This window comes from Schistocerca nitens, chromosome 1, assembly GCF_023898315.1.
Source record: "Schistocerca nitens isolate TAMUIC-IGC-003100 chromosome 1, iqSchNite1.1, whole genome shotgun sequence".
Lineage (NCBI taxonomy): Eukaryota > Metazoa > Arthropoda > Insecta > Orthoptera > Acrididae > Schistocerca > Schistocerca nitens.
In genome coordinates, this window is record NC_064614.1 from 854,601,428 (window position 1) to 854,629,058 (window position 27,631).

General features: G+C 42.7%; 1 protein-coding gene across 1 annotated transcript in view; it reads right to left on the minus strand.

Moving 5' to 3' along the window:
* The window catches only part of LOC126209561 (uncharacterized), an 811,828-nt gene that overhangs the window by 327,325 nt on the left and 456,872 nt on the right, over window positions 1-27,631 (minus strand). The window lies entirely within an intron of this gene.

Genomic DNA, 27,631 nt, shown 5'->3' on the forward strand with positions numbered 1-27,631 from the left:
AGTTATCCGGACACTGTTTCAGAATGCTCTAGTTGTTCTTCCGCAATTTACACCAGGTCAAGTTGTATTAAGTGTCCCTCTTGAATTATATACGAAACACATAAGAAATAACCTTCTTAAATACACACATCACAAAAATATTACGTCACCCCGGTTCCCAGAACTCCTGAAGATAGACAATGACTGTGGATATTGCATCACAGACACAGTCCCTTCGACTGTTCAGAGATGTCACTAAATCCGCCCAGAGATGTAAACAACCATACATGAGCAGAGCCTATTAGACGAAAGGGGTCCGACAGCCGATCAGTTCCAGTCATTCCATCAGGAAGGAGTTACAAGGTTCGTGTTGTCAGTAGCCCTAGACGGTCAATACCGCGGTTCGATCGCTCCACATTGTTACTTTGTGCCAGGAAGAGCTCTCAGCAAGGGAAGTGTCTAAACGTCTTGGAGTGAACCAAAGTGATGTTGTTCGGACATGGAGGAGATACAGAGACAGAGGAACTGTCGATGACGCGCCTCGCTCAAGCCGCCCAAGGGCTAATACTGCAGTGGATGACCGCTACCTAAGGATTATGGCTCGAAGGACAGCAACGGCACCATGTTGAATAATGCTTTTCGTGCAGCCATAGGACATCGTATTACGACTCAAACTGTGCGCAACAGGCTGCACGACGCGCAACTTCACTTCCGACGTTCATGGCGAGGTCCATCTTTGCAACCACGACACCATGCAGCGCGGTACAGATGGGTCCAACAACATGCCGAATGGACCGCTCAGGATTGGCATCACGTTCTCTTCACCGATGAGTGCCGCATATGCCTTCAACCAGACAATCGTCGGAGACCTGTCTGGAGGCAACCCGGTCAGGCTGAACGCCTGAGACATACTGTCCAGCGAGTGCAGCAAGGTGGAGGTTCCGTGCTGTTTTGGGGTAGCATTGTGTGGGGCCGACGTACGCCGCTGGTGGTCATGTAAGGCCCCGTAACGGCTGTACCATACGTAAATGCCATCCTCCGACCGATAGTGCAACCATATCGGCAGCATTTTGGCGAGGCATTCGTCTTTATGGACGACAATTCGCGCCCTCATCGTGCACATCTTGTGAGTGACTACCTTAAGGATAATGATATTGCTCGACTAGAGTCGCCAGCATGTTCTCCAGACATGGACCCTATCGAACATGCCTGGGATTGATTCAAAAGGGCTGCTTATGGACGACGTTATCCACCAATCACTCAGAGGGATCTACTCCGAATCGCCGTTGAGTGGGACAATATGGACCAAAAGTGCCTTGATGAACTTGTGGGTAGTATGCCACGACGAATACAGGCATGCATCAAAGAAAGAGGACGTGCTACTGAGTATTAGAGGTACCGGTGTGTACAGCAATCTGGACCACTATCTCTGAAGGTCTCGCTGTATGGCTGTACGTCTTGCAAGGTGTGGTTTTCATGAGCAATAAAAAGGGCGGAAATGATGTTTATGTAGATCTCTATTCCAATTGTCTGTACAGGTTCCGGAACTCTCGGAACCGAGGTAATGCAAAACTTGTTTTGATGTGTGTAAAAAAAAAATAAAATATGGCCATGATAATAATAAAGTGAGACTCTACATAAATATTCGGTCGGATTTTGCTAAGATTTCAAAGGTAATCAAATATTGTCCCCTTGCTTAAATTTTCAGTAATGTAAAACTGTGCTGCTCTTCACAAAACGAAGAAACGTTGTATCCTAATACTATAATATCAATGAATCACATTTTAAGTCAACCAACTCATACTAATACCTGAGGGCTGCACTTTTTAGGGATATGAAATGGAACCATCACATACGCTCAGTCGCGGTTGAAGCAGTTTTGTTGATAGAATACTGGGGAAATGCAATTAGTCTACAAAAGAGATTGCTTACATATCACTCGTGCGACCAATTCTAGCATACTGCTAAATTGTGTGTGGCATCTGTACCAAATAGGAGTAATACGGAATACTAAACGTATACAGAGAAGGGCAGCGCGAATGGACACAGGTTTGTTTGAGCCGTTGAAGAGTGTCATAGAGAAGCTAAAGAAAGTGAACTGAAAAGCTCTTGAAGATCTTACGAAATTTCAAGAACCGGTTTATATGAAGACTCTAGGAATATATTACAACCCCCTGCGCGTCGCTCTCCTAGGGATCGTGAGGAGAGTAGATAAATTACAGCACGCAGAGACATTTACACAATCATTGATCCCGAGTTTCATACGTGATTGGAACGGGGAAAAAATCTAATAACTGGTACAATGGGACGTACCCTCTGCCATGCACTTCACAGAGATTTTCAGGGTACAGATGAAGATGTAGAAATATTTCGTAAACAGGAGGTCGTTGTATGACACAGAGTCGCGGCATACTAAGTGATTAACATCTCGAAGACATAAAGGTCATGGATTGGTCCGTCATCGAAGGAAAGTAATATCTGGTAACCAATCGATGAATCCATGCGTATTTTATGAAAACTGATCTAGTAAAACTACGGAAGGAACATAACTGGCCATACTGATTTTCAACTCTGCACTTCTCTCAAACGACTGTAGTACCTTAATCACAGTGTCGGAAGTAGGACAGTCTGCAGGACTAACTGTACTCTCTTGCAACACTACGTCCAATTTTTATTTTACGTTTTGTGCCCTCTTTTGATGTCTTCTAGTTACTTCCAGTCTGGATATTACGCAGAGGGCTGCAAGTCAGTACTGATGAAGACGTATCGTCTTTGGAGTTTAGTCCGGCGTCTTCAATTAAATTTTAAATCACAAATAGTTTTTGATTAATTTCCTTGTTTAAGGATGCATTACATTGTGGTTGTCGTGAAATATTAGTATAACGCTGATACGGTCTACAACTAGAACTGGGCCGGCCGAAGTGGCCGTGCGGTTAAAGGCGCTGCAGTCTGGAACCGCAAGACCGCTACGGTCGCAGGTTCGAATCCTGCCTCGGTCATGGATGTTTGTGATGTCCTTAGGTTAGTTAGGTTTAACTAGTTCTAAGTTCTAGGGGACTAATGACCTCAGCAGTTGAGTCCTTTAGTGCTCAGAGCCGTTTGAACCATTTTGAACTAGGACTGGCATAAAAAACAGCACAATATAAGAAAACCTGTGGCGAATGCATAAAAGAAACTCTGTACAAAAAGACGTCATCCGGAAAGCGCTATTATGTCATTGCATTTAGTAGCGTCGAGACCATACCGCGGGAGAGTTGATTGTCTACCAATTAAGGCATCAGGAGTTATGAAATGACTATAGGTTAGTAGTTTGGAAAACGATCGGTGTAAGGCGACGGAACAAGCAAAGGCGTGCTCTAGCTATTACTGCTAATTGGTTCTCGTGTCAAAGTCGGTACTCTTACTAATGACCCAGTCTGTCTGAAGCAACGCTCTTGACTCTTCTGGCGTTGACAGAAAAAGATAACGGAAAATTAGAGGCGACTGTCCGGATAAATGCGGCAATCCAATCCAGGATGGTACGTGATGTACCGCAGTGTTCATTTAACTGAACAGAAATCGCGAAAATAAATTCGCCGAATCAATGACGTGGATAATGTAATCAGCTAAAGGAAACAGGATATAAGGCCGTAAATCCACGCATACGACTTCGTCATTTTCTAAGTAAACGGTTATTGAATTAGGACATCCTTCCACAGTGTTCTGGCTTAACAGGCAAGGGATACAAAGTCACATCAGTTACTGCATTATCGCTGCGACATCTGCAAGAATCTGACGCCTTGTACTCAATTTCTCCTATGGTTCTCCTTGCTGTTCCGACTTGGTTCCATTCGATTTTTATTTGTTTTCTGACAGGATGTGTAGGGCATATGCAAAGGGGAAGATGCAACTCTCAGCCGTTTCTGAGAAAACCGGTTTGAAAATTTTACACTCACTGATATATTCTGTATGGTCGTTAGTACTCTAGAAGTCCGCAGCCGAATGTGTTAAGCGGTTAGAATCAGGAGCGCGAGGTCCACGGATGGAACATATATGCCTGTACTCCATTTTTTTCCTCCCACTTCATTATGATGACTGTGCAAACCGTCTTTATTGAAGGATTCGTTTATTATTTTTATAATCCTTAGCCTGGAAAAAGGCGAAAAAATCATCATAATGAGGGTGAAAAATAAATGGACACACAAGAACTTTCGATCAGATCAATAGCGCAACTTTATTTATATTATTTTCTCTACATTTGTAGCAAGAATAATGTATAACCTATAGAGCACTGTACGAATCAGGATAATAATGATCACAGAAAGATGGGAAACAATAATTATTGCGAGATAATGTAGTTGTAATGAACTTCGAATCTTCTCATGTGCGTGATTTGTTCATCATGTCTATTGCAATATAAACTTTGCTTACATTCGTATGCGGATCTCGGTCATCACAAAACTTTGCGGCGTAACACGCATATCTGTTGTAAAAATTACATGGGAATGAAATAAAAAAGAGTCTCGGAAGCGGTATTCGATTCGCGGACCTCGTACTTGTGAAACTAACCGTTTATTTCTTGCGTGCGGAGTCATAGTTTCCTAGTGACCATAAAAAGTATGTGAGTACCCATAAAATATCCGAACTCTATTTTCTCGTGGAGCGTTGGGAGCTGCGTCTTGGTATTTACATATGTCGAAGTCCCAGTCGTCCCCTACACAGCCGGTCAACATCTACATCTACATCTACATCTATACTCCGCAAGCCACCTGTCGGTGTGTGGCGGAGGGTACCTTGAGTACCTCTATCGGTTCTCCCTTCTATTCCAGTCTCGTATTGTTCGTGGAAAGAAGGATTGTCGGTATTCTTCTGTGTGGGCTCTAATCTCTCTGATTTTATCCTCATGGTCTCTTCGCGAGATATACGTTGGAGGGAGCAATATATTGCTTGACTCTTCGGTGAAGGTATGTCCTCGTACCGAGCTACTGAGCGTCTCTCCTGCAGAGTATTCCACTGGAGTTTATCTATCATCTCCAAATGATTCAAATGGCTCTGAGCACTATGGGACTTAGCATCTTAGGTCATCAGTCCCCTAGAAATTAGAACTACTTAAACCTAACTAACCTAAGGACATTACACACATGCATGCCCGAGGCAGGATTCGAATCTGCGACCGTAGCAGTCGCGCGGTTCCGGACTGAGCGCCTAGAACCGCTAGACCACCGCGGCCGGCTCTATCATCTCTGTAACGCTTTCGCGATTACTAAATGATCCTGTAACAAAGCGCGCTGCTCTACGTTGGATCTTCTCTATCTCTTCTATCAACCTATCTGGTACGGATCCCACACTGTTGAGCAGTATTCAAGCAGTGGGCGAACAAGCCTACGGTAACCTACTTCCTTTGTTTTCGGATTGCATTTCCTTAGGATTCTTCCAATGAATCTCAGTCTGGCATCTGCTTTCCCGACGATCAACTTCATATGATCATTCCATTTTAAATCACTCCTAATGCGTACTCCCAGATAATTTATGGAATTAACTGCTTCCAGTTGCTGATCTGCTATTTTGTAGCTAAATGATAAGGGAACTATCTTTCTATGTATTCGCAGCACACTACACTTGTCTACATTGAGATTCAATTGCCATTCTCTGCACCATGCGTCTATTCGCTGCAGATCCTCCTGCATTTGAGTACAATTTTCCATTGTTACAACCTCTCGATACACCACAGCATCATCTGCAAAAAGCCTCAGTGAACTTCCGATGTCATCCACAAGGTCATTTATGTATATTGTGAATAGCAACGGTCCTATGACACTCCCCTGCGGCACACCTGAAATCACTCTTACTTCGGAAGACTTCTCTCCTTTGAGAATGAAATACTGCGTTCTGTTATCTAGGAGCTCTTCAATCCAATCACACAATTGGTCTGATAGTCCATATGCTCTTACTTTATTCATTAAACGACTGTGGGGAACTGTATCGAACGCCTTGCGGAAGTCAAGAAACACGGCATCTACCTGTGAACCCGTGTCTATGGCCCTCTGAGTCTCGTGAACGAACAGCGCGAGCTGGGTTTCACACGATCGTCTTTTTCGAAACCCATGCTGATTCCTAAAGAGTAGATTTCTAGTATCCAGAAAAGTCATTATACTCGAACATAATACGTGTTCCAAAACTCTACAACTGATCCACGTTAGAGATATAGATCCATAGTTCTGCACATCTGTTCGATGTCCCTTCTTGAAAACGGGGATGACCTGTGCCCTTTTCCAATCCTTTGGAACGCTACGCTCTTCTAGAGACCTACGGTACACCGCTGCAAGAAGGGGGGCAAGTACTTCGCGTACTCTGTGTAAAATCGAACTGGTATCCCATCAGGTCCAGCGGCCTTTCCTCTTTTGAGCGATTTTAATTGTTTCTCTGTCCCTCTGTCGGTGAGGGAAAGCTCTAGGGTCCCCTTGTGAGCGCAGAAGCGTGCGTTAGTTATCCCTTTCACGGTGACGTAATCGTCATGTGTTGTTCGGAATACTTGCTGCGCACTTGCTACCTTGAAAGACCGTACTGAAATAATTGCTCAAAGGCATGTGAATAAATGGCTGCTGTAAATGCGTCTGTCATTCCACAGCGAATATCGGCGAAGTTGTATCACAACCGTAAAGCGTCTGATACGGACGAGGTGTAATTTGGCAACTGCACTAACAATAAATCGCTGTTGTTTTTCGAGAAAAAAGCAAACCTCTCCTTCACCCCCCCGTTACCAACCCCCGATCTCCCCCCCCCCTCCCCGCCCCACTCTCTCTCTCTCTCTCTCTCTCTCTCTCTCTCTCTCTCTCTCTCTCTGCTGAAGCCGAAAACTACAGCTTTGGGGCGTTCAACCAAACCCAGACATATAAAAACGGCAGCAGAGGGTAACACTGCGGTCCCTTTATGGACCTGATATTGGGAGTCGCAATTCTGTCGGTATGGCGCCGCTTCCATAACAGGAAAGCGAGTATCACAAAGGAGTGGAACGCGCATTAAGTACAAAGAAATAAAGCTGGCGCGCAATGTTTTTGCGGGCGGCTTCCGCCGGAGTAGCGGCGGGAGGCGGGGGGACAGCTCGCCGGCGCCCATCTCGTTACGCTGGCGCCGCGCCAGGCGGAGGCGAAGCTTGCAATCCGCACAAGAGCCGCAGCTGCGCCCGCCCGCTCACGCACTTCACTGGCGACCCGGCGATGCGTCGCGGCGTTGCGTGCTCACGTCGCTCCGCCTCTAATGCAACAGCACGGAAAACCGGCCATTAGCGGCACCAGAACTGGGACTTGTCTCCGGCAGAGTTTTCATTTCTCCCTGTGTTCGCGGTATCGGGCACGAGCAAGCGAACTGTATCTGTTGAAGCGCGTTTTACACGAACGACCTTTTGTTGAAAATCGACTACTCGATGTGAGTGCGTGCGCCGATCAAGTCGTCTGTGGGTATGTGACGTAAATGATCAACTGGCTACGTCAGGTGTGAAGTTCTGAAATTTTCAGTATGCTGCGCGTGCCCAGAAACAGTGGTTTTTGGCTCCGTCTGCTGACACTCGAAGTTAATCTTTTCTCGCAGAGCTCAATGCTATTATAGTAATGAATCTGTGCTTTTGTGTCTTCTTAATCTTTATCTTGCTGCTTGCTTCGTTTTCGTTGTACACTGCAATGCTTATGCGAGCCTCGGTATTTTCCCTCCTAGTATTCTCCCACAAGGCAAAGGGTTCAAATGGCTCTGAGCACTATGGGACTTAACATCTGAGGTCATCAGTCCCCTAGAACTTATAACTACTTAAACCTAACTAACCTAAGGACGTAACACACATCCATGCCCGAGGCAGGATTCGAACCTGCGACCACAGCAGTCGCTCGGTTCCGGACTGAAGCGCCTAGAACCCACAAGACAACCGAAATATCTGAACCCGAAATGGTATTACACTACTTAGATAAAAAAGTCTACATCGTACATAAATAAGATCAGAAACATTTTCAATGAAAATTGTCCCAACAGGGGAAAACGCAGATCTCTTTAAAGAGAAAAAAATTTTCTATATTATCTGGCACTAAGAAAGAAGACAAGACACAAAGGATATACTTAAGAGAGCTATTTACTGCCTTATAAATATTGTTTTATGTTTTCTTCATTACAACTCCAGTCTTGGATCATAATGGTTACTTGTGATCAGGTTATTAATGTCGGTAGTAACGACCATCTTCAGACATATGTACAAAGAAACGTGTAGCATTACTTATATATCGCCCCATTACATGTGATGGTGCAGTCAAAATCGTCAGCCACTCCGGTTTCGTCAAAAAAATACAGTTGTGGTATGTAAACAGCACCATTGAAGAGTACGTACTGCATATGAAGAGAAACACAGTTTTGTTTGTTTTATGTACTACAGGGAGTACAGCCGGTCGTGGCGTTTCATACGTTGGTCAGACCATCAGGATTTTGGAGGACTGGTGTACTGAACAGAAACGTCACGAACGCATACAACAGCCGAGAAAATCTGCTACTGCAGAACATTGCCTCGGTACAGGTCATTCTAAGGAATACAACAGCACAGAGATTCAGGCATGCACTTCCAGCCACATGGATAGTGTTAAACAGCTTTCAGGCGTAAATTAGAGAAATTAAACACTATAACTACAACAACTGCCACAGTATATAAGTTCTTCTCTAAACTAAGAATTTCACGTATATTACAAGAAGTGAACATATAATACTTACGTTACTAATGATACTAATGATTTGTTAAAATATTTTGCAGGTGGACGTCATTTGCGAAATTTTTATTAATTAAACTACAAACAAAATAAAATTTGACGCAGTGTGACACTTTACCACTGAGTTATCGATGACAATACACAATTTACTAGCACACACGGCTAGGAAAGATCCTGAATGAAAACTAAGAATTGAGTGGAGCTTCAACGTACGGTGATCAGAGCCTCTTTACGTCAATGTATGGAATCAGGAGAGCCTGCACATGTTCCAGAGCAGTCCTTTTCCCTGCAACTTGCACGCGAGTCTAAAAAGCATCAACAGTGGTTGCTGAAGCGTAGTAACTAACAAGTTACCATCGAACCACAGCCCAGAAATGTTCGATGGATGATTCTTCGAGCGATCGTGCAAGGTGTGGAAGCTTTGTCTCAGTCGCTCTTCGAAGATGACTTCCACCTATTCTTCGCTACACTGCGAGGCAAATAGTGAATAAGCAGTTGCATGAAGAAGAATCAGTGCCTAAGGTTCTAAAACCGTCTCGGTATAGTGGTTGCTGTTCAGATTTCCATTAATGCACAGACATAATCTTTAATTCAACAGCGACCCAAGTCATCAGCCGTGGCACTGATCCACTGTGTAGATCACCAGTTCAGGCTGCCAGACTGCAGTCTCCACAGCAGTTATGCGGTCATCTCCGTTTAACTGTTTGAGTTGGAACTCATCTGAAAGCGTAACATTTAGTCACTGAGCATATCAACGGCGGCGTTACTTGAACATTGTTGTATGAGCAGTCTATGGGCGTGTTGTCTCCACTACTTTTTGTCATCTATGTCAATGATATTCCACTGCTGCCCTGGTTGTTGCTCGCCCAACTCGCTGACGATACCGCCTTGCTAACCAGTAACCAGAGGGCCAACGCGGTCATCGTTCGCCTTCAACGTCAATTCACGATGGTAAGAGATTGGACCAAGGAAAATCCAATTATTATCAACGCAAACAAGACGAGAGCGGTTGTATTTACCTGTCACCGCTCGGGTTTGAGAGAGAGGTTAATCTTTCACGTCAGGAAATCCCATGGAGCAGTCAGGTCAAACACCCTAGGGTCACATTCACCCATGAGTTACTTTTTAAACTGCATATACATGATAAGAGGTGTACGTGGTGGCAGCCAGTCAAGGAATATTTTAGGGAATTGGTTAAAACAATTTATTTCAAAGGCCCAGTCAAATCTTTCCAAGTTTACTGCTAGAGCAACTTACGCAGTGCCTACGTGACATAAGTTGCCTGTCTTTCAAAACCAAGGCAGTTCGGTCCAGTTAAAGCTGCTGACAAGAGACGCCCTGAGACCTCTGCTGAAACTGCTAGCGAATTCACGCCATTGGTTTTAGCCAATAGCGTTGGTGGGATGCAGGTCACGTGTGTGGACGCTGCAGTTTTCTGCGGTGCGGAACACAGTTGCCTCTCTCTCTTGTAATCCAGACCTCGAGCAGAACAGACGTCTTTTCGGAAGGCAGAGCATCGGGCTCTGTTTTTCACGACCGGCCACCAACGTAAGTTAACATGAACCGCTTCCGCTTCCGTTGCCCATTTCAATTAATTGTTCTACCTCCTAGGCTGGCCTAAACCTGGTAACTTCCGACCCTAGGCGCACCCCTTGTACACCGTGCATTGAGAAATATATTCTCTTTATTGTATCTAATTTCCTGTTTAGTCATTTAACGGCAGACCTGGATTCCCACTCTCAAATCCTGACCGCCCGACCTCCTGCACACTTACGTCACGAGGCATATGCAACAACCTTCTCCCCACTTCCCTGACCATATACATTAACAATGGTGACCAGAAGTGGAATCATAATCATTGACAGAGGATCAAGATTTTACAACCAATCCGCCAACTACAGTATATCCTCTATTGGCCAGCTCGCAGGTAAACGTCAGTACGAAACTTGGCCTTTAGAGATCAGCTGTTTTATATGATTGTTCCACGTGGAGGATAACCAATCGGACCTTGCAAAATCAATGTCGTCGACTCATTCTTGGGCGCACAGGTGGGAAAGAATGCGCGACCAACATAAAGAGCTTAATCAACCAACCATCTACGATACCTTTATCCAACAAACACGCAAGCTCATGTACAAAGTAGAAGCCCCATGACCAGCGTCACATCACCTACAATATATGTCCTCGGGATATGCTGGATCAGTAGCTCCTGAGCACTGGGACCGGGCCCGGGTCCGCCGGGCTATTATCGAAGTCCTATAGTAACTACCCAGCTCAACGTCCACGTACACATTATAAGGGGCCAAGAACACAAAGCCCAGGGCCCTTATCAAGACTGCAATAAAGATACACCTTGATCATCCACAAAGAAAGCCTATAAGTTGGTACCACTTCGCCACAACCATCAAAGAAAAGTTAGCACACAGACCACCAATCTAACCTGCGGCAGATGGCGCCAAACCGCAGCGACAGGCACTTGCACAGCCATCGAGGAAGTCCTACGTCGAAACACCCATTGCAATGCACGCTGTTAAAATGTTGTGTTGCATCGCGTGTTCCAGTATATGCTCTTCACTGAATACCGTCCTTCACATCACCTCTTCGTTTGACGGCCATTCAGCAACTGTGCTCTAACGTAACTTTTCCAGTCGCACAAGAGACACCACTTCTCGGTCTATATGTACGCCAACCTCTGCCCACTTAAGCTCTTACTGCACATACATTCTCCGCACTTTTGGAACGTTGTAATTTTCAAGAATGATGGTGGATCGTCCACATTCCGAATATTTCTGACGTTAAAGTTGTGGGAGACAGTCTCTTCTGTGAATCCAGCCTATCGTGTATGCTATACAGGTAAGCAAATCAGAGTTTCTAAAAAGTTTTGTTATTAAGTGCGTGTGCGTTACTGAGTGAAAATTGTTGAAATAACTGAATTTTATCTGGCAGGATAGTCACCTGTCCTGTTTTACGACTGACAGCGACGTGTGTACGTGAGAAATACCAAGTTACACCGCGGTTCGGAGTCCATTTTAAAATACAGTTGCCACTGTGACAGTCCGGGTAAGTCAGTTCAGATTCAGACGATAGAAGAAGGCAATGGCCGATAACTTACTACATGACCATGCATTGTGATGTTGAAACCAAACCTCCTGTTGCCGGCCGCGGTGGTCTAGCGGTTCTAGGCGCGCAGTCCGGAACCGCGCGACTGCTACGGTCGCAGGTTCGAATCCTGCCTCGGGCATGGATGTGTGTGATGTCCTTAGGTTAGTTAGGTTTAAGTAGTTCTAAGTTTTAGGGGACTGATGACCACAGATGTTAAGTCCCATAGTGTTCAGAGCCATTTGAACCATTTTTGAACCTCCTGTTCGATGACATCTGTACCTTAATCATTTAACGTCAGTATAGGTCGAGCCTAATAAAAAAAGTGTATTATTGTAACTGGACATAACTGAAAATAATAATAATAATAATAACAATAACAATAATAATAATAATAATAATAATCATAATGGATATGAAGAGAAAAAAAGTTTTATTTTCTGGGTTTACCTATGGTTCCAGATCTAGCAGAGTTTCCTCAGTCGTAAAGACTCTACATTTTACGGTCTCTGTGTCCCATATCATCTTATTATCACCGTGAATGTGTGATCAAAGACTGGAGTGAATGCTGAACAGTGAGACGACCTGCTACGATCTTGGCAGGCTGACACGTAATGCGGAACAGCACAGAAGAACTGCTGCGCAAAGGGACTACACCAGAGTTATAAAACCACCGTAAGCTACAGTAGAGCACCATAAATGTAAACAACGGAAATTTTCCTAGTAGCTTCGGTCAGTTTAAGTTATGTCCTGTTACATGTACATTGCGTACGTTGGAAAGCTAACGGGTGTCACCTAATAACAATCATTTACTTTGTACATGCGTCCAGTGTCTTACTAGGTTCGCCTAAAAACAGGAAGCAGTGAACCATCTAAAAACTAAGTGAAGAAATGTACAGGGCCACTTAACCTACGGAACATGTTTGTTCCACAGAGGTATCTTCCTGTTTGTTGTTTAAGAATAAAGAGTATCTATAAGAAAACTTAAGTTGTGAATGATTAATTCAGGTTTTATTCGTAAACTATCGATTTGAAACGTGAAGCACTGAGATGTTGTGGTAAAAATAAGGGAACAATACAGATTTGTCATATAGCGCTATAAAACGCCGTTTTCTCAACAAAAACACAAAAAAACACCAAACGAAAATATATTTAACATAGCTTCAATACTTCGTCGAACTTGTATAAAATATGTTATATCAATAACAACAGGAAATTCTTGCCTTTGATCATGATGAAGGACGTTCTACTCAGTACAAAATAACAACAATAATTCTGTATATTTTTTATGGTTGTAATTACTCTGGTTACATAAAATCTCAGAAGTTTTGCGATCAATTAATTTTCATTACTTATAAAATGCAATTTTTATTCTTTGGCTATTTACCTGGTGATAAATATGTAGCCAGTCGGTTTTTTTAGGTTCTTTGATACGATTTATTCAACCATAAACATGTGTTCGAGCCACTGTACGCTCATCATCGGAGGGAATTGTTAAAAGAACATTATTCTGTGGACCAAGTGTGGCTAGATGCAGTGCTGATGAATGCACTGCCTTGTGGAATGCCGGCCGCGGTGGCCGTGAGGTTCTAGTCACTTCAGTCCGGAACCGCGTGGCTGCTGCGGTCACAGGTTCGAATCCTGCCTCGGGCGTGGATGTGTGTGATGTCCTTAGGTTAGTTAGGTTTAAGTAGTTCTAAGTTCTAGGGGACTGCTGACCTCAGATGTTGAGTCCCATAGTGCGCAAAGCCATTTGAACCATTTGCACCTTGTGGAATCCATATCAAATTTCTTCCTATAACGTTTCTTTTCTGTGAATCAGTGTAAAACAAAGTGCAGCTAAATACTGTGTATATTTGTACACTATAAGAAGAGATTCGGTAGAAGGTATGGCTACCACAAGGCAGTGCACTCATCAGCACTGCATCTAGCCATACTTGGTCCACAGCGTAAGGTTCTTGTAACACCTCCATCTGATGATGATCCTGCAGTGGCTCGGAAACATGTTTATGGTTGAATAAATCGCATAAAAAACCTAAAAGAAGCGACTGGTTGCATATTTGTTACCAAATAAATCACCAGTTTAAATCACAGTCGCAGTTCGTCATCTAAAACGTACTGACATTTTTATTATGTAAGGATATAAAACGAAAATGGACTAACACTGAATGATGTGCGGGGAAAATTATGTCCATAAAAACAATCAATCAAACAAAATAAACAAAGAGAAGTCGTTGGCTCCGATTTTCTCTCTTACACATTTATTTGTGTTTCTTTCTCTGACAGTTCAAATGGCTCTGAGCACTATGGGACTTAACATCTATGGTTATCAGTCCCCTAGAACTTAGAACTACTTAAACCTAACTAACCTAAGGACATCACACAACACCCAGCCATCACGAGGCAGAGAAAATCCCTGACCCCGCCAGGAATCGTACCCGGGAACCCGGGCGTGGGAAGCGAGAACGCTACCGCACGACCACGAGCTGCGGGCTCTCTGACAGTTCTACCAATACTATCGATAATCCTACCATTTACTGCGTCATTTATGTAGTGAATCAAAACAATCGAACCGTAGTTCTGGTACAGCGTAATTCTAAACAAGCAAATGTTTATGGAGGTTTAACTGAGGGTGCGTTTAGTTGGAAATGCGATGACAAAAATATGCCTAGAGCCGCAAGAGATCGAAGAACATCTGTAAGCTCAACTGTGATCGGAGTCTGTAATACTTTCCCCACAGAAGAACTAAATCTCCTTCAGAGAAAAACGGTTACATTGTAGATGAAAATTTGCTATTCGGTTTCTGTCGTTTCTGCATTCCTCAAATTGTTTCCCTTAGAAGGAACATATTCTCCTGTTTAATACGTTTTAGTATTAAAAATGGACTTATCATTCCAGCCATCAACGTTTGTGCATTCTGTAATGTGGTTTAATTTCATGTTTATTCTCTCTCCATTATGCAAATAGTTATCGCAGTAACAAGAAACAAGGGAAGGAGTATTCACTAACTGACTTTTCTTCTTTTTATTGCAGAAGGACTGGTTGTTAACACACAAATTCGTTTACTCCTTCTCAGACTGCTGCAGCAGCAGGTTATTAGCAGCAGTGCTCCCGTTATCACTTCTGAGCCCTCCGACTGTCACCCCTCGCCCCGGATGCTGTTGCTATCCAAGGGAGAAACAGTAAGTATACGCCTGGGGTGCTCTCTAGGGTACGGACCTTATTTACAGCTGACTCATTCGAGTTCAGAAGCCGTGGTCGTGAACCCTTCAACAGTTCCTAATTTTTTATTTCTATGGCGTAAGGAAAGTCTGAGGCAAAATAGATGAAAATTGTTTCTGAACCACGATGGTATATTCAAGAAAAAGATGGTATAATAATAATATATCGACAAATTACAGGGCTCTGCGACTGCGTCAATCGGTTATCCTGACGAAACAAAGAATCAACATCAACTATATCGCAGAAACTGTTTTTTATTTCACGCATTACCGTTCTATATTTAATCGATTCTTAGTCGTCAGGAGTAGCGTGAATTTAAAATTTCCGTGTTTATCGCAACAGTAGACATGTTGGTGATGCCACTCATGTAAGAAACGTAACTGTTGCCGTCTGAAAAGTACACTGAGGTTTCAAACGTCTTGGGATAGCGATATGCACATATACAGGTAGTGGTAACATCGCGTAAGAACGGTATAAAAGGGCACTGTGTTGGAGAAGCTATCATTTTGTACTCAGATGAGTCACGTGAAAAGGTTTCCGACATGATTATGCCGCACAACGGGAATCAACAGACTTTGAACACGAAATGATAGTTGGAGCGTGACGCATGGGAAAAAAATGGTTCAAATGGCTCTGAGCACTATGGGACTTAACTGCCGAGGTCATCAGTCAACCTAGAACATACAACTACTTAAACCTAACTAACCTAAGAACAGCACACACATCCATGCCCGCGACAGGATTCGAACCTGCGACCGTAGCGGTCGCGCGGTTCCAGACTATAGCGCCTAGAACCACTCGGCCACACAGGCCGGCGACGCATGGGAAATTTCATTTCGGGAATCATTAGGGAATTCAATGTTTCGAGATTCACAGTGTCAAGAATGTGCCCAGAATGCCATATTTCAGGCACTACTTCTAACCACGAACAATGCAGTGGCCGACGACCGTCACTTACCTTCCGAAAGCAGCGGCGTTTGTGTAGCGTTTCCAGTGCTAACAAACAAGCATCAATGAATGAAGTAAGCGTAGAAATTTGTATGGGACGTACGACGAACTGATCGGTTAGGACAGTGCGGCGAAATTTACCTTTAATGGGCTATGACAGCAGACGACCGACGCAGCTGCCTCTGTTAACAGTACAACGTCGCCTGCAGCGCCTCTACCGTGCTCGTGACCACATCGGTTGGACCCTAAACGACTGGAAAACTGCGTCCTTGTCGCACGAGTCCTGATTTTGTAGGTGACAGGAGATGGTACGGTTTGAGTGTGGTCAAACGCCATGAAGCCATAGACGCAAGTTGTCAACAAGGCATTGTGCAAGCTTGCGTGGCTCCACAATGCCGGCCGCTGTGGCCGAGCGGTTCTAGGCGCTTCAGTCTGGAACCGCGTGACCGCTACGATCGTAGGTTCGAATCCTGCCTCGGGCATGGATGTGTGTGATGTCCTTAGGTTAGTTAGGTTTAAGTACTTCTAAGTTCTTGGGGACTGATGACCACAGATGTTAAGTCCCATAGTGTTCAGAGCCATTTGAACCCTTTTTTTTTTTTTTTTTTTTTTGCTCCACAATGGTGTAGGCTGTCTTTAAATGGTATGGACTAGGTCATTTGGTCTAACTGAACCGATCTTTGACTGAAAATAGTTGAGTTCGGCTACTTGGAGACCATTTGCGGTCAATTCATGGACTTCAAATAGGCGACGCTGTGACATGTCACCAGACCACATTTGTTCGCTGTTGGTTTGATGAACATTTTGAACAATCCTAGCGAATGGTTTGGCCACCCAGATTGCCCGATATGAATCCCGTCGAACATTTATGTGGCATTATCGAGAGTTCAGTTCGGGAACATACTCCTGCACCAGCAACACTTTTGCAATTATGGAAGGCCATAGAGACAGCATAGCTCAATAATTCTGCAGCGGAATTCCAACGACCTGTTGAGTCCATGCCATATCGAGTTGTTGCACTACGCCGAGAAGAATGTCCGACACGGTCTTAGGAGGTATTCCATGAATTTTGTCATCTCAATGTATAATTGCATGTAACTAGATGTGGCCTAAAATTTTTACTTTAATTTAAATATTTTTGTGAAGCAGTTACTGATGTTTTTTTATCATTAAGTAAACAACTTAAAAATTCCGATTTTACTGAAAACAAGGGGTACTTCGTGTATATATTTCGAAGTCTTGATAATGGTAATAATGACGGTGACTGATCACAGTTTAATGGCAGTATGACTGGAAATAACAGCGCCTTTTTTATTAAACCAAACTATCTTGAGAAACGCAAATCCAATCGGGAATAGTGCCATCATAGCAATATAAAAATCTAAATACTGTACTCCATACCAAGTTCTCCAAAAATTTTTTTATTGGTTCCAATGCAAGTGACTGACGAGCTCACGTGCACATAGTCGCAATTGACAGACTATTCGCCCCAGTTCCAGCACGTTAGTATCTGGCTAAAATGATCTATAACAGCTATCCCTACAGTCCTCTGACAGTAAGTGGAACTTAATTAGGAAAAAAAATATTAGTTTCGTTTTGTTATCATGCAACACGTTACTGCGAGTCCGGAACTTTATTGTGGCATCAATATTCGCGGTTACGATTAAATAATAACGAAATGATCTAAATAGTTCCTTGCAATAATTGCCTGACAGAAACGTATGAAAGAAACAGAAATGGACTGGATTATCAGATCGTGAAATGTATTTAAGTAAAAATTACATTCACTTTTGTCAGCCGCACTACGTCTCCTTTCTGTACTTCGTTACTTGAAACAATTTACGATATACTGTATCTGAATCAAACTTTCCAAACATATGTTACTAAAAACAGCGCGATGTTGAGATATGCAATAAACGTGCTGCTCAAATGTTCCATCTGCGCATAATCCTTTTAGGTTGCAAAGGTCACGAAAAACCACATCAAAAAAGTAATTTCTTTATCTTAAAAGACTGTTTCATCTTGCCCTGTATGTTGTTGCATTTTTTTACGGGGACTTGGTTGACTCAGTACTTACATTCTTGTCGCAGAATACCGTCTTAGTTAACGTTAGTTTTAATTTGTGACTGCAAAAAATCATGTACTACCTGTCTCATGTCTGTAGCCTGAATTGTTTGTGTGAGAGATAAGGAAGGAAAATTCTAAGCTGATGTCCTGTCCATAGCAAGGTCATTAGAGACGGAGCACAGGCTCTGAATGGCCAATGATAGGACAGGAAATCGTAGCCATTCCAAAGCAACCAACCTTGCCGGAGGTAAATAAGGAATCGAAGGAAACCTAAATTTACATAGCCTGACAGGATATGAAGGCACCTCCGAGCGAGTAACAGTGAAGATATCGTATGGAACGGCTGACTGGGAGAGACAGAAAGGTAAGTGCAAGCATCTGTTTGTAAAGTTTTTCATTATTTCGCGCGCAGTAGCCATGTCGTTCGTGAAGTGTGACAATTTTCCGTTGAGTGTAGGTGACTGTATTGAGTGAGTTTGTTGTTGTGTCATGTTTATGTTGTATGATGAGAGAAGGGATCGGGAGAAAAACGGGTGCCGGCACATCGCGTACTTCTCTTGAATGTCAACAGGGAGGGCCGTCGGGCTTAACGTCCCTGTCTGACGGACAGATCTTTATAAACAATGTCGCATGCCCTCATTTCATGGGATACTTCAGAGAGTATTTGGAATGTAATAATCCAGGATATTGGTGGGATGATCAGGCGCTTAAAGCCACACTTGCCGGTAGTGCAAATTTCTTGCACTACCAGGATTCCACCTATCTTACCTCCGAGTCGAGAGCCACCGCACAGACTGCGCCACCTCAGATGCGGTGCCAGGTTGAGTCTGCGCTGTTCAACTAAGAGTGTGTGGAGATACGACATATAATGAAGACCGTACCTCTTTGATATGTAGACACACATCCCTTCAACCAGAAAGCACATTTTTGGTATGTAGCACCATCCTAACAGCCGAATACAAGGAGATTTGTATTTGGAGCGCTGTACCATCAAATACGCTCCATGTTTTGCTCGTGTCATTTATTTCAGCCTCTGTAACAAGGCTGCCACTCGCAGTTCCAATCGGGACAGTTAGCGTATTAGAAGTGTCTGGGAACTGTTAGTTATAACGATCCCACGAAGTACTGATATAAACTACTCCTTGCCACCAACAAACAAGTGTATCTGAATCTTGCAGTGGTACAAAAACTTTAACTTCTTGCATGGTTTCTGTACTAAACCCGTACCTTGTTACATGACTAATGGTTTAAGAAGCAATACAACCGTGTCTCCATTTTCTTACGCACACAGGAAATACGTCTTAGGTGCCCAGTTATAGCGAGCAGCAAAGAAGGCAGGCGGAGGCGGTGAGCAACGTACATCCAGCGGCGATATCTGCCATCACCATTAAATATAGATCCCCTGTTTACGACAGGCGCTCCCTGAAATATTAAACACGAACCGGTCGACAGTGCAGATCGTAAAGTAGCTGCCTCGCAGAGAAAGCGACTACGGTGCCTCTTACAACAGCTGCGCGGAAAGCTCGTGTTTGGTTGCACGATACACTCTCGTAGTCAAGCGCGAAGACACTGCCGGCGGGATTTCGTACTTGCTAGGGCCAAAAGACTGAGGAGCATTGCTGGGGCAACGACTCAAATGCAGCATATGAAGATATGCAACGTATGCTCAGCAACAAATTTCTTCTTCTTCGGTTAATGTATAAGGCAAATTGCCTGTTACCATATTCCATCTCTTGTATGTTCTTACTACATTTCTTCTTCCAGTGCATTTGTAACTGAGAGCCTTTACTGGGAGTCTTTCACCAGCCGTATGCTCTACATTTTCCTTCCATTTTCCTGTCTTTTTTTCGTTTAGGTTACATATTCCTAAATCTTTCCTTACACCCTGATCTATCCTACGATCTTACCTTGTACATCAACTCTTCTTAGAAACCACATTTCTTGAGCGTGCATACTTTTTTAGTGTCTTGTCCCCATTCTTCACCTCTGTAAGTAAGGTTTGGCAGACCTACTGCTATGATTTTATAAAACTCCAGCTGGGATTCTTTCCTGGCTTTATTCTTCAAATTTTTTTTACCGTCATTCCACATATGGAAGTACATTTATTTAATTTTTGGTCCATGTCATGGTTACTTATGTAACTGATGTGCATTCTTGACATTTAAAACGTTCAACTTGATCAAAGATTTTATTATTGTGGACTGTTTTAGATTTTACTCGTTGTATGTCCTGAAATACAATTATCGTTGTATCTATATTGCTTATTTGTAATCGGAAGCTATCTGCTGCTAACTTATACACTCCCACCTGAAGGTCATCCTCATTCTCTGCAATTAGATTTAGGTCATATTATGCATATAAAATTATATTTAGTCTAATAGATGGATAACCTCATTCAGCCACTATACTCCACCAACGGAAGAACGCTCCTATCGGAGCAAAAAACAAAAAACAAAAAAAAAAACGCGAATACGCTCGTGTTTAAAAGACTCTGACTGGAAAGGGGGGTAGAATATATCGTTAAAATTTGAGCAGTTTGCTGCGATTTTTTATTGTTTCGATTTTGCCTCAACCGGATTTTAAGTTCACGTTTTGAGTGTACAAGTAGGGTAAATTTGAATGTACGTACCTCAGAAACGGATGAAGATATTAAGAAAATTTTCAAGGTTGGTCGAGATCGGGATCTTAGGAATTTCAACCATTTGCTGTGAATTGCTGTCTTGGAATCCCTGACTCTGTTTTGTTTCTCGATAACGGATAAATATTTTTGGAAACGGGAAGATGGTACTTCTGGATAAACACGGATAGAGCATGCCGTTCAGATTTGAGCAAATTTCTGGTGTTAGTTATTAGGTATCCTGATGACGGCGAAAAAATGGTGAACAGCGCTTTTTGTCCCCCTCAGGAACTGACCATGAACTAAATGGTACCTCCGTAAGCCCCTTAAAGCACACCGTAGACCACATAAGGAAAAAGAACCAACGGATTTGTTCCATTTGCCTAAGCTCTAGGAAGTGTGTAATATTCAAACTTTGTCTGTAGTGTAGCATAGTTAGAGTAAGACCATCGTACACAGTCCCGCATGGACGACATAGTAGTAAGCATCCATGGCGTACAGAAACATTTGAAAGAGTTGAAACCTTGTAAGTCACCATGTCGGGATGGAATTCCAATCCGGTAATATAAGAACAGTTTACGGTGTTGGCCCTTTGCTTAGCGTGCACTTATCGTGGGTCTCTCCCCCACCGGAAAGTCCCAAGCGACAGGAAAAAGCGCAGGTGACTCATGTATGTCAGAAGGGTAAAATAAAAACGGACCCGCAAAATTACAGACCAATATCCCTAACATCTGTTTGCTGCAGAATCCTTGAACATATCCCCAGTTCTGATATGATAAATATTCTTGAGACCAAGAAACTTGTTTCCTCAAATCAGCAGGGTTTTAGAAAGTATCGTTTGTGCGAAACTCAGCTTGGCCTTATGTGACATGATACACTGGGAACTATCGATGAAGGACAAGAGGCAGATTCCATATTTCTAGACTTCCGGAAAGTATTTCCTCGGTGCCCCACTGCAGAATGTTAAAGAAGATACGAACATATGGAACAGGTTCCCAGATAAGTGAGTGGCTCGAAGACTTCTTAAATAACAGAACCGAGTATTTTGTCATTAACGGTGAATGTTCATCAGAGACAAGGGTATCGTGAGGAGTGCCCCAGGGAAGTGTGGTAGGACAGCTGTTCTTTTCTGTGTACATAATGACCTGGCGCATATGGTGGGCAGCAGTCTGCAGACGTTTGCCGATGATGCTGTGGTGTACGGGGAGATGTCGTCGTCGTCGACTTAGACAAAATTTTTTAGTTGGTGTGATGAATGGCAGTTAGCTCTAAATGTAGAGAAATGCAAGTTAATGCATATGAGTAGGCAAAACAAACCTGTAATGCTCGAATACAGTATTAGTAGTATGCTGTTTGATACAGATACGCCGTTTAAATATCTGGGCCTAACATTGCAAAGCGATATGAAATTGAACGAGCATATCAGAATTGTCGTAGGGAAGGCGAATGTTCTACTTCTGTTTCTTGGGAAAATTTTGGGAAAGTATTGTACATCTGTACAGGGGACCACATAGAGGACGCTAATGCGACTTATTCTTGAGTATTGCTCAAGTTTTTGGGGCCCGTACCAAGTCGGAATAAAGGACGACTTCGAAGCAGTTCAGAGGCGGGCTCCTAGGTTTGTTACCGGTAGATAGGAACAACACGCATGGGTTACGATAAGCTTCGGGAACACAAATGGAAAGCTGTGGAGGGACGGCGACGTTCTTTTCGAGGAATGCTACAGATAAAATTTAGAGAACCGGCATTTGAAGCTGACTGCGGAACGATTCTATAGCCGTCAGAATAAATTTGGCTTAATGGTCACGAAGGTAAGATAAGAAAAATCACGTCTTTTACGGAGGTATATAGATAGTCGTATTCCCTCGCTCCATTTCCGAGTGGAACAAGAATGGAATTGACAGTAATAGTATAGGATACCCTCCGCCAAGTACCGTACGGTGGCTTTCGGAGTATGTTTGTAGATGTAGATGTTTGGTGGAAGTGCAGAACGGGCAGATGCAGTATGGTGGATTAGCTGATGACAATGATACCGCTTCTCGACGGCTAGCGCTATCGTGTGGTATACAACGGGTTCGAAAAGTTTCAACCTAGATTTCTCGAAAACCTACTTACTACATTTAAGTGTGAACTACACCCGCGTGATGGGTGTGTGCTTCCCATGCAGCATTGCTAGACGATGTGTTTTCTTTACTTCTTTTATTTTTTTGTTTATTCAGTTCGGCCATTTTAGGGCCTAAGTCTTACAGCGGACCAGGAAATTGGCTGTTGGCTGTTGGATATCGGATGTTGAAAGGTCGTAGTACATCACACACTGTAGAAATATATTTTAAATAATCTGGTTCTTCAAATGTTCTTATTTATCCGTTTCAAATGTATACCTAGCGGCCAATAAAAGTGGTATAGCAGGGGATAACAGTCTAATGAGATTGGTAATGGTGGCAGCTAGCGAAATATTTGCATCTCATAATTGAAATAGAATTGAAAATATTAAAAAATGCCTACGGCTTGAGGAACAAAGTTTCATTAGACGTGCCACCTGCACAAGTTTGGGCGGACGGCGCCTAATGTAAACAAGGGGAGCACGCGGTTGCTGATGTTTACCCCGCCGGGCAGCAGCTGCCAACACGTGGCTGCGTAGACGCGCAGAGAACCTTATGCGTTAACCTGCTACTGCCGAGCAGCGTACAGTTACAAGGATTTACTCTGTACCAAACAATTCTATTTGCTGTGGAATGTCGAATAAAAGTTGGTCGTAATCGCAACGTAGAAGCACAGACACTCACTGCTATTTTTTTTATACACGAATTCTTGTTAGGCTTGTCCTTAGCACCATATCTTTGGTGTGTAGTACTCCCTCTCAGGAGTTTCTATTGCACAGTTGCTTAGTTCTCCGTCCTCCCTTGAGTATGGCACCAGGAAGACTGCTGTAATAAACAGCCTACCCTTCTAAGATGTTTTATAGGCGATTTCACTGTCCTCTCGCTGTTTCCATCATCTTCACATTCGTTACGCAGCTATTCAATGGTTTTTGAGAGTTAGTTTCAAACAACAAACTTCGGATGAAATGTTTATTTGTTGTCCTAGTTACTACTCCATAATTTGTGGTACTGTGGTAAGGCTGCTGAAAATTCACGTGTTTGGTGGTAGATTAGGCCTCTGCTGTTGTTAAAATATGGTCCGTGCACTATATAGCGAAACAGAGTCCTGTACATCAATAGAATGAGCACCGACAACGCTTGGTATAATGTGCGGAACAGGATACACCATTTCCAAGTATGAGTTCTTGTCAAGAAATGTATTGTTTTCCTTCTATGACTTGTCGGAGTTTCATAGTTTCAAGAATATGATTATTAGCACTTGTCTCGCAACTCGTCAAGAAACCCAACAGGATCGGTAAATTACTAACGGGTTGAGTTTCTGACCGTCTTAATCGATGACTTTACAAATTTCGGTATTGGGACCCACGCAGTCGGTCAATTAACAACAACTGTATGCTCCACGTTACAAGTATCGAGTGGATTGTGACGGTGCCGGAGTAACGTACACCATACTGTCCATGTACCCTTCATAAAATAACAAAAACGTGTGACCACTGTGGCCATGGAAAATGTGTGTGTCAAGCAGTTCATCGACATTGGTTCTGTAACATCAGACGTTCACTTCCGTCAAAGCTAACTGGTGCTTTGAATGAAACGGTATATACAACTGTTGTAACGTTAATAGGAGGACGTTATTGCAGACATTCTCGCAGCGGCTGATATGCTAAGTTTGCAGCCACACTTAATTAACCATGTGCGCTCATCTGTACAAAGCTTACAAGAGTTTTGCACTCACGTAACCTCTAAAAATTTTGAAATAGTTTCGTAATTTACTACACCAATTACTACGTTTGTTGGGACTCTTGGCAAAACGCAGAATGCGTCGGAGCTCTTGACAAAATACAGAATGCATAACGATCAGTTTTGCATAACAAACAGTTCTCAACTTCTCATTTCCAGAAAAGATCTTCCTCGTGATAAGTGATCTTTTAACCATGTTTTAGCATCTTTGTGCAACTGTCATTGGGTATGTGGTGTCACAGCCAGACACCACACTTGCTAGGTGGTAGCTTAAATCGGCCGCGGTCCATTAGTACATGTCGGACCCGCGTGTCGCCACTGTGTGATCGTAGACCTAGCGCCACCACACGGCAGGTCTCGAGAGACGTACGAGAACTCGCCCCAGTTGTACGACGACGTTGCTAGCGACTATACGGACTAAGCCTTTGCTCTCATTTGCCGAGAGACAGTAGAATAGCCTTCAGCTAAGTTCAAGTCTACGACCTAGCAAGGCGCCATTAGCCTTAGATAGCTTGTATCTAAAGAGTTTCACTTGTATCGCCACAATCTCCAGATGTCTCATCAAGAACGATGTATACAAAGCATGGATTAAAAGATAAGTACCAAAGGAGCTGCATACTTATTAGAATTCACTACTTATCCTGTTCCAGAATTCACGCCCGTCTGCGTTAGATAGCGTGCCTTTCGGCCTCCTCTATCTACAAGGTGTTGGCACATTCACCAACACATCAGGGTACTTTTATTATGATCTAATTCTCTGGGAATCAAACTTTGTGTCTTTAAGAAGTCTGCAAGTTTCAACAAAAACAAGTCCCGTATTTATGCGTGCGTTTAGATATCAGTGAGCATGTACTTGTACATGAGAACAAGTGTCACTATGACAAGTTATAGAATAATGAAAAATGACCTTCCAGTACCTAAGAAACTAGAAAATAAAGACCGTAATAAAAATATCCATTGACGACATATAAAGATGCTGAAACACGCATAGCTGTAAACAAAATAAAAAAATAAAAATAAAAAAGTTTGCATAATAGAAAGACCTGAATTCCTATAGATTATTCTGCTATAACGGCTGCTGTTAGAACTTTAAAACCAAATTATGGTGGTAATTTAAACATTCTACACAACGTACTAAGCAGTGTACGTATCTTTATGACACACACATTCTGTATCTAGTTAGTTGAAATAATCATCCATGTGAAGCAGCAAAAGAGAATGGGTTGGAGCAGAAAATTATGACAGTCATTACCAAATTTTTCAGAATAATAGATACACTAGCACGAATATTATTCACTCCGATTTAGACAACCTCAAGATTATTTTACAGATGTTATGCATGCCGGAATAGATGCATACAAGTAGTAATTTATTTCCAGAATAAATCTATAAATTCATCATGAGCAGAGTATAGCTCAGTGATGATGAGAGAGGAAATCTTCTATACTCCCCTGTTATGCTCAAATAGGGTGCTGGGCGGAGCTGGAAACGTACTGCAGTTGTCCCGCGTGCTCTTATAACTACATCTGCGCAAAAAGGCATTGCCAAGTTTGCAGACTGTGTCTTGTAATGGAACAACAAGTGTGTGATATGGTGGATAATTCTTGGACACGAAACAGCGCACAATTTAGGTCCAATGCTGTCTTTATAATTAAATTCAGGAATATCTCATTTTGCTTTAAAAAGACCACATCTCGCTAATGTTCTCGTTGGAAGTCAAAGAGGTCCATCAGTCTGCATGACAAATGGCTGGCCAACTGCACTGTCGAATAAGCTCTGCATTGCCGTAGTGCTGACTTCACTCCGGTAACAAACGACAGTGGCACTACGGGAATGATCCGAGGGATCTCACTGAAACAATATTCTCTGGTAAATTTGTATTCTGATTATTCTGAAAGCAGGCTGTGTACTTTCTTCCAACCATGCATTCTATATCAAATAAAGGTATATATTAAAATATTTATGAATGAGCTGTTTGTCATCATTTTAACAAAACGCTTATGAAAAGTGTTTGAAACGTAGCAAGCTGTAGTTATTAGCAAGCTAGCAACATTTTTTGTTTAATATAAACCTTACTAGCTTGATAAACAATGTTTCCTTCTTATAAGCGACAAATCCTAAATTTCTAAGCCTTGCACTGTCAATATTTGTTAAACTGATCGTTACCCTTTCGAACTATTTCCGGACGCCGAAATGTTATATGTTAAAGTATTTGTGACAAGAAGCTGCATGTTTAGCCAGGATGACAGAGGTAGGAGCTTTAAGCTGGAACGCCGATTGAAAATCCACCTGTTAACCGGGACTCCACAGAAACAAGTATCTCCAGCTTCATTTAAAAATTTTGTAAAGTATTTTCAGGCGAGTATCCGAATAATACCAACAACATGTTTTCCGTTATTTATTGTGTTATCCTTGTATATCTTTTTGTCGGTATGCGAATATTATGTTTTCTGTTGCCTATGCTTGCACTTCATAGTGAACTTGCTAGCATTCAAGTACGGTCCCATCGGAGGGTGTGGTATCAGTGAAGCTAGAGGCAGAACCTAAGTTACACTGTAAACAATGTATGTCGAGCTGAACCTTAGAGCGTTAGGGCCTGTATTCTCATGGTAAGAGTACTGGAGTTAACACAATAATCACACGACATATGTGAAAACAACCACATTCTATAATTCTTTAAATGTAAGGCTGCGTATAACGAAACTGGATGGACTGAAGGTTTACGTTAACGAGTGCTACGGCTGGCGTAGGTGAGCTACTTTCTGGGTCTCGAATTCAACTGTTTTTGATGTAACTACGGAACATAATCCAGCCAAAGAGATCTTAGAAAAACGCGTGGTAGCAACAATATACAATATTATGACATTAAGTTGGGGGCGAATAATACGAATTCTGTTTTCACTAAGGGGTATAATTAAACTGTAAAACTTTAAATGTCATTGTAGTAATTATACCGGTACAGTCAACCTTACTCATGAATCGTGTTATACTGAGATCTCTTGGTAATGTATTCGTTAATGAAGTGAACTTCAATTTTTAATATTTGAGTATATAAATCCAATACTCAAAGTCTGAGATTTTTCAGAGGAACATTGGAATCAAATTTCTGACTTTCATGAACCTCGTCAGGTTTTAACATA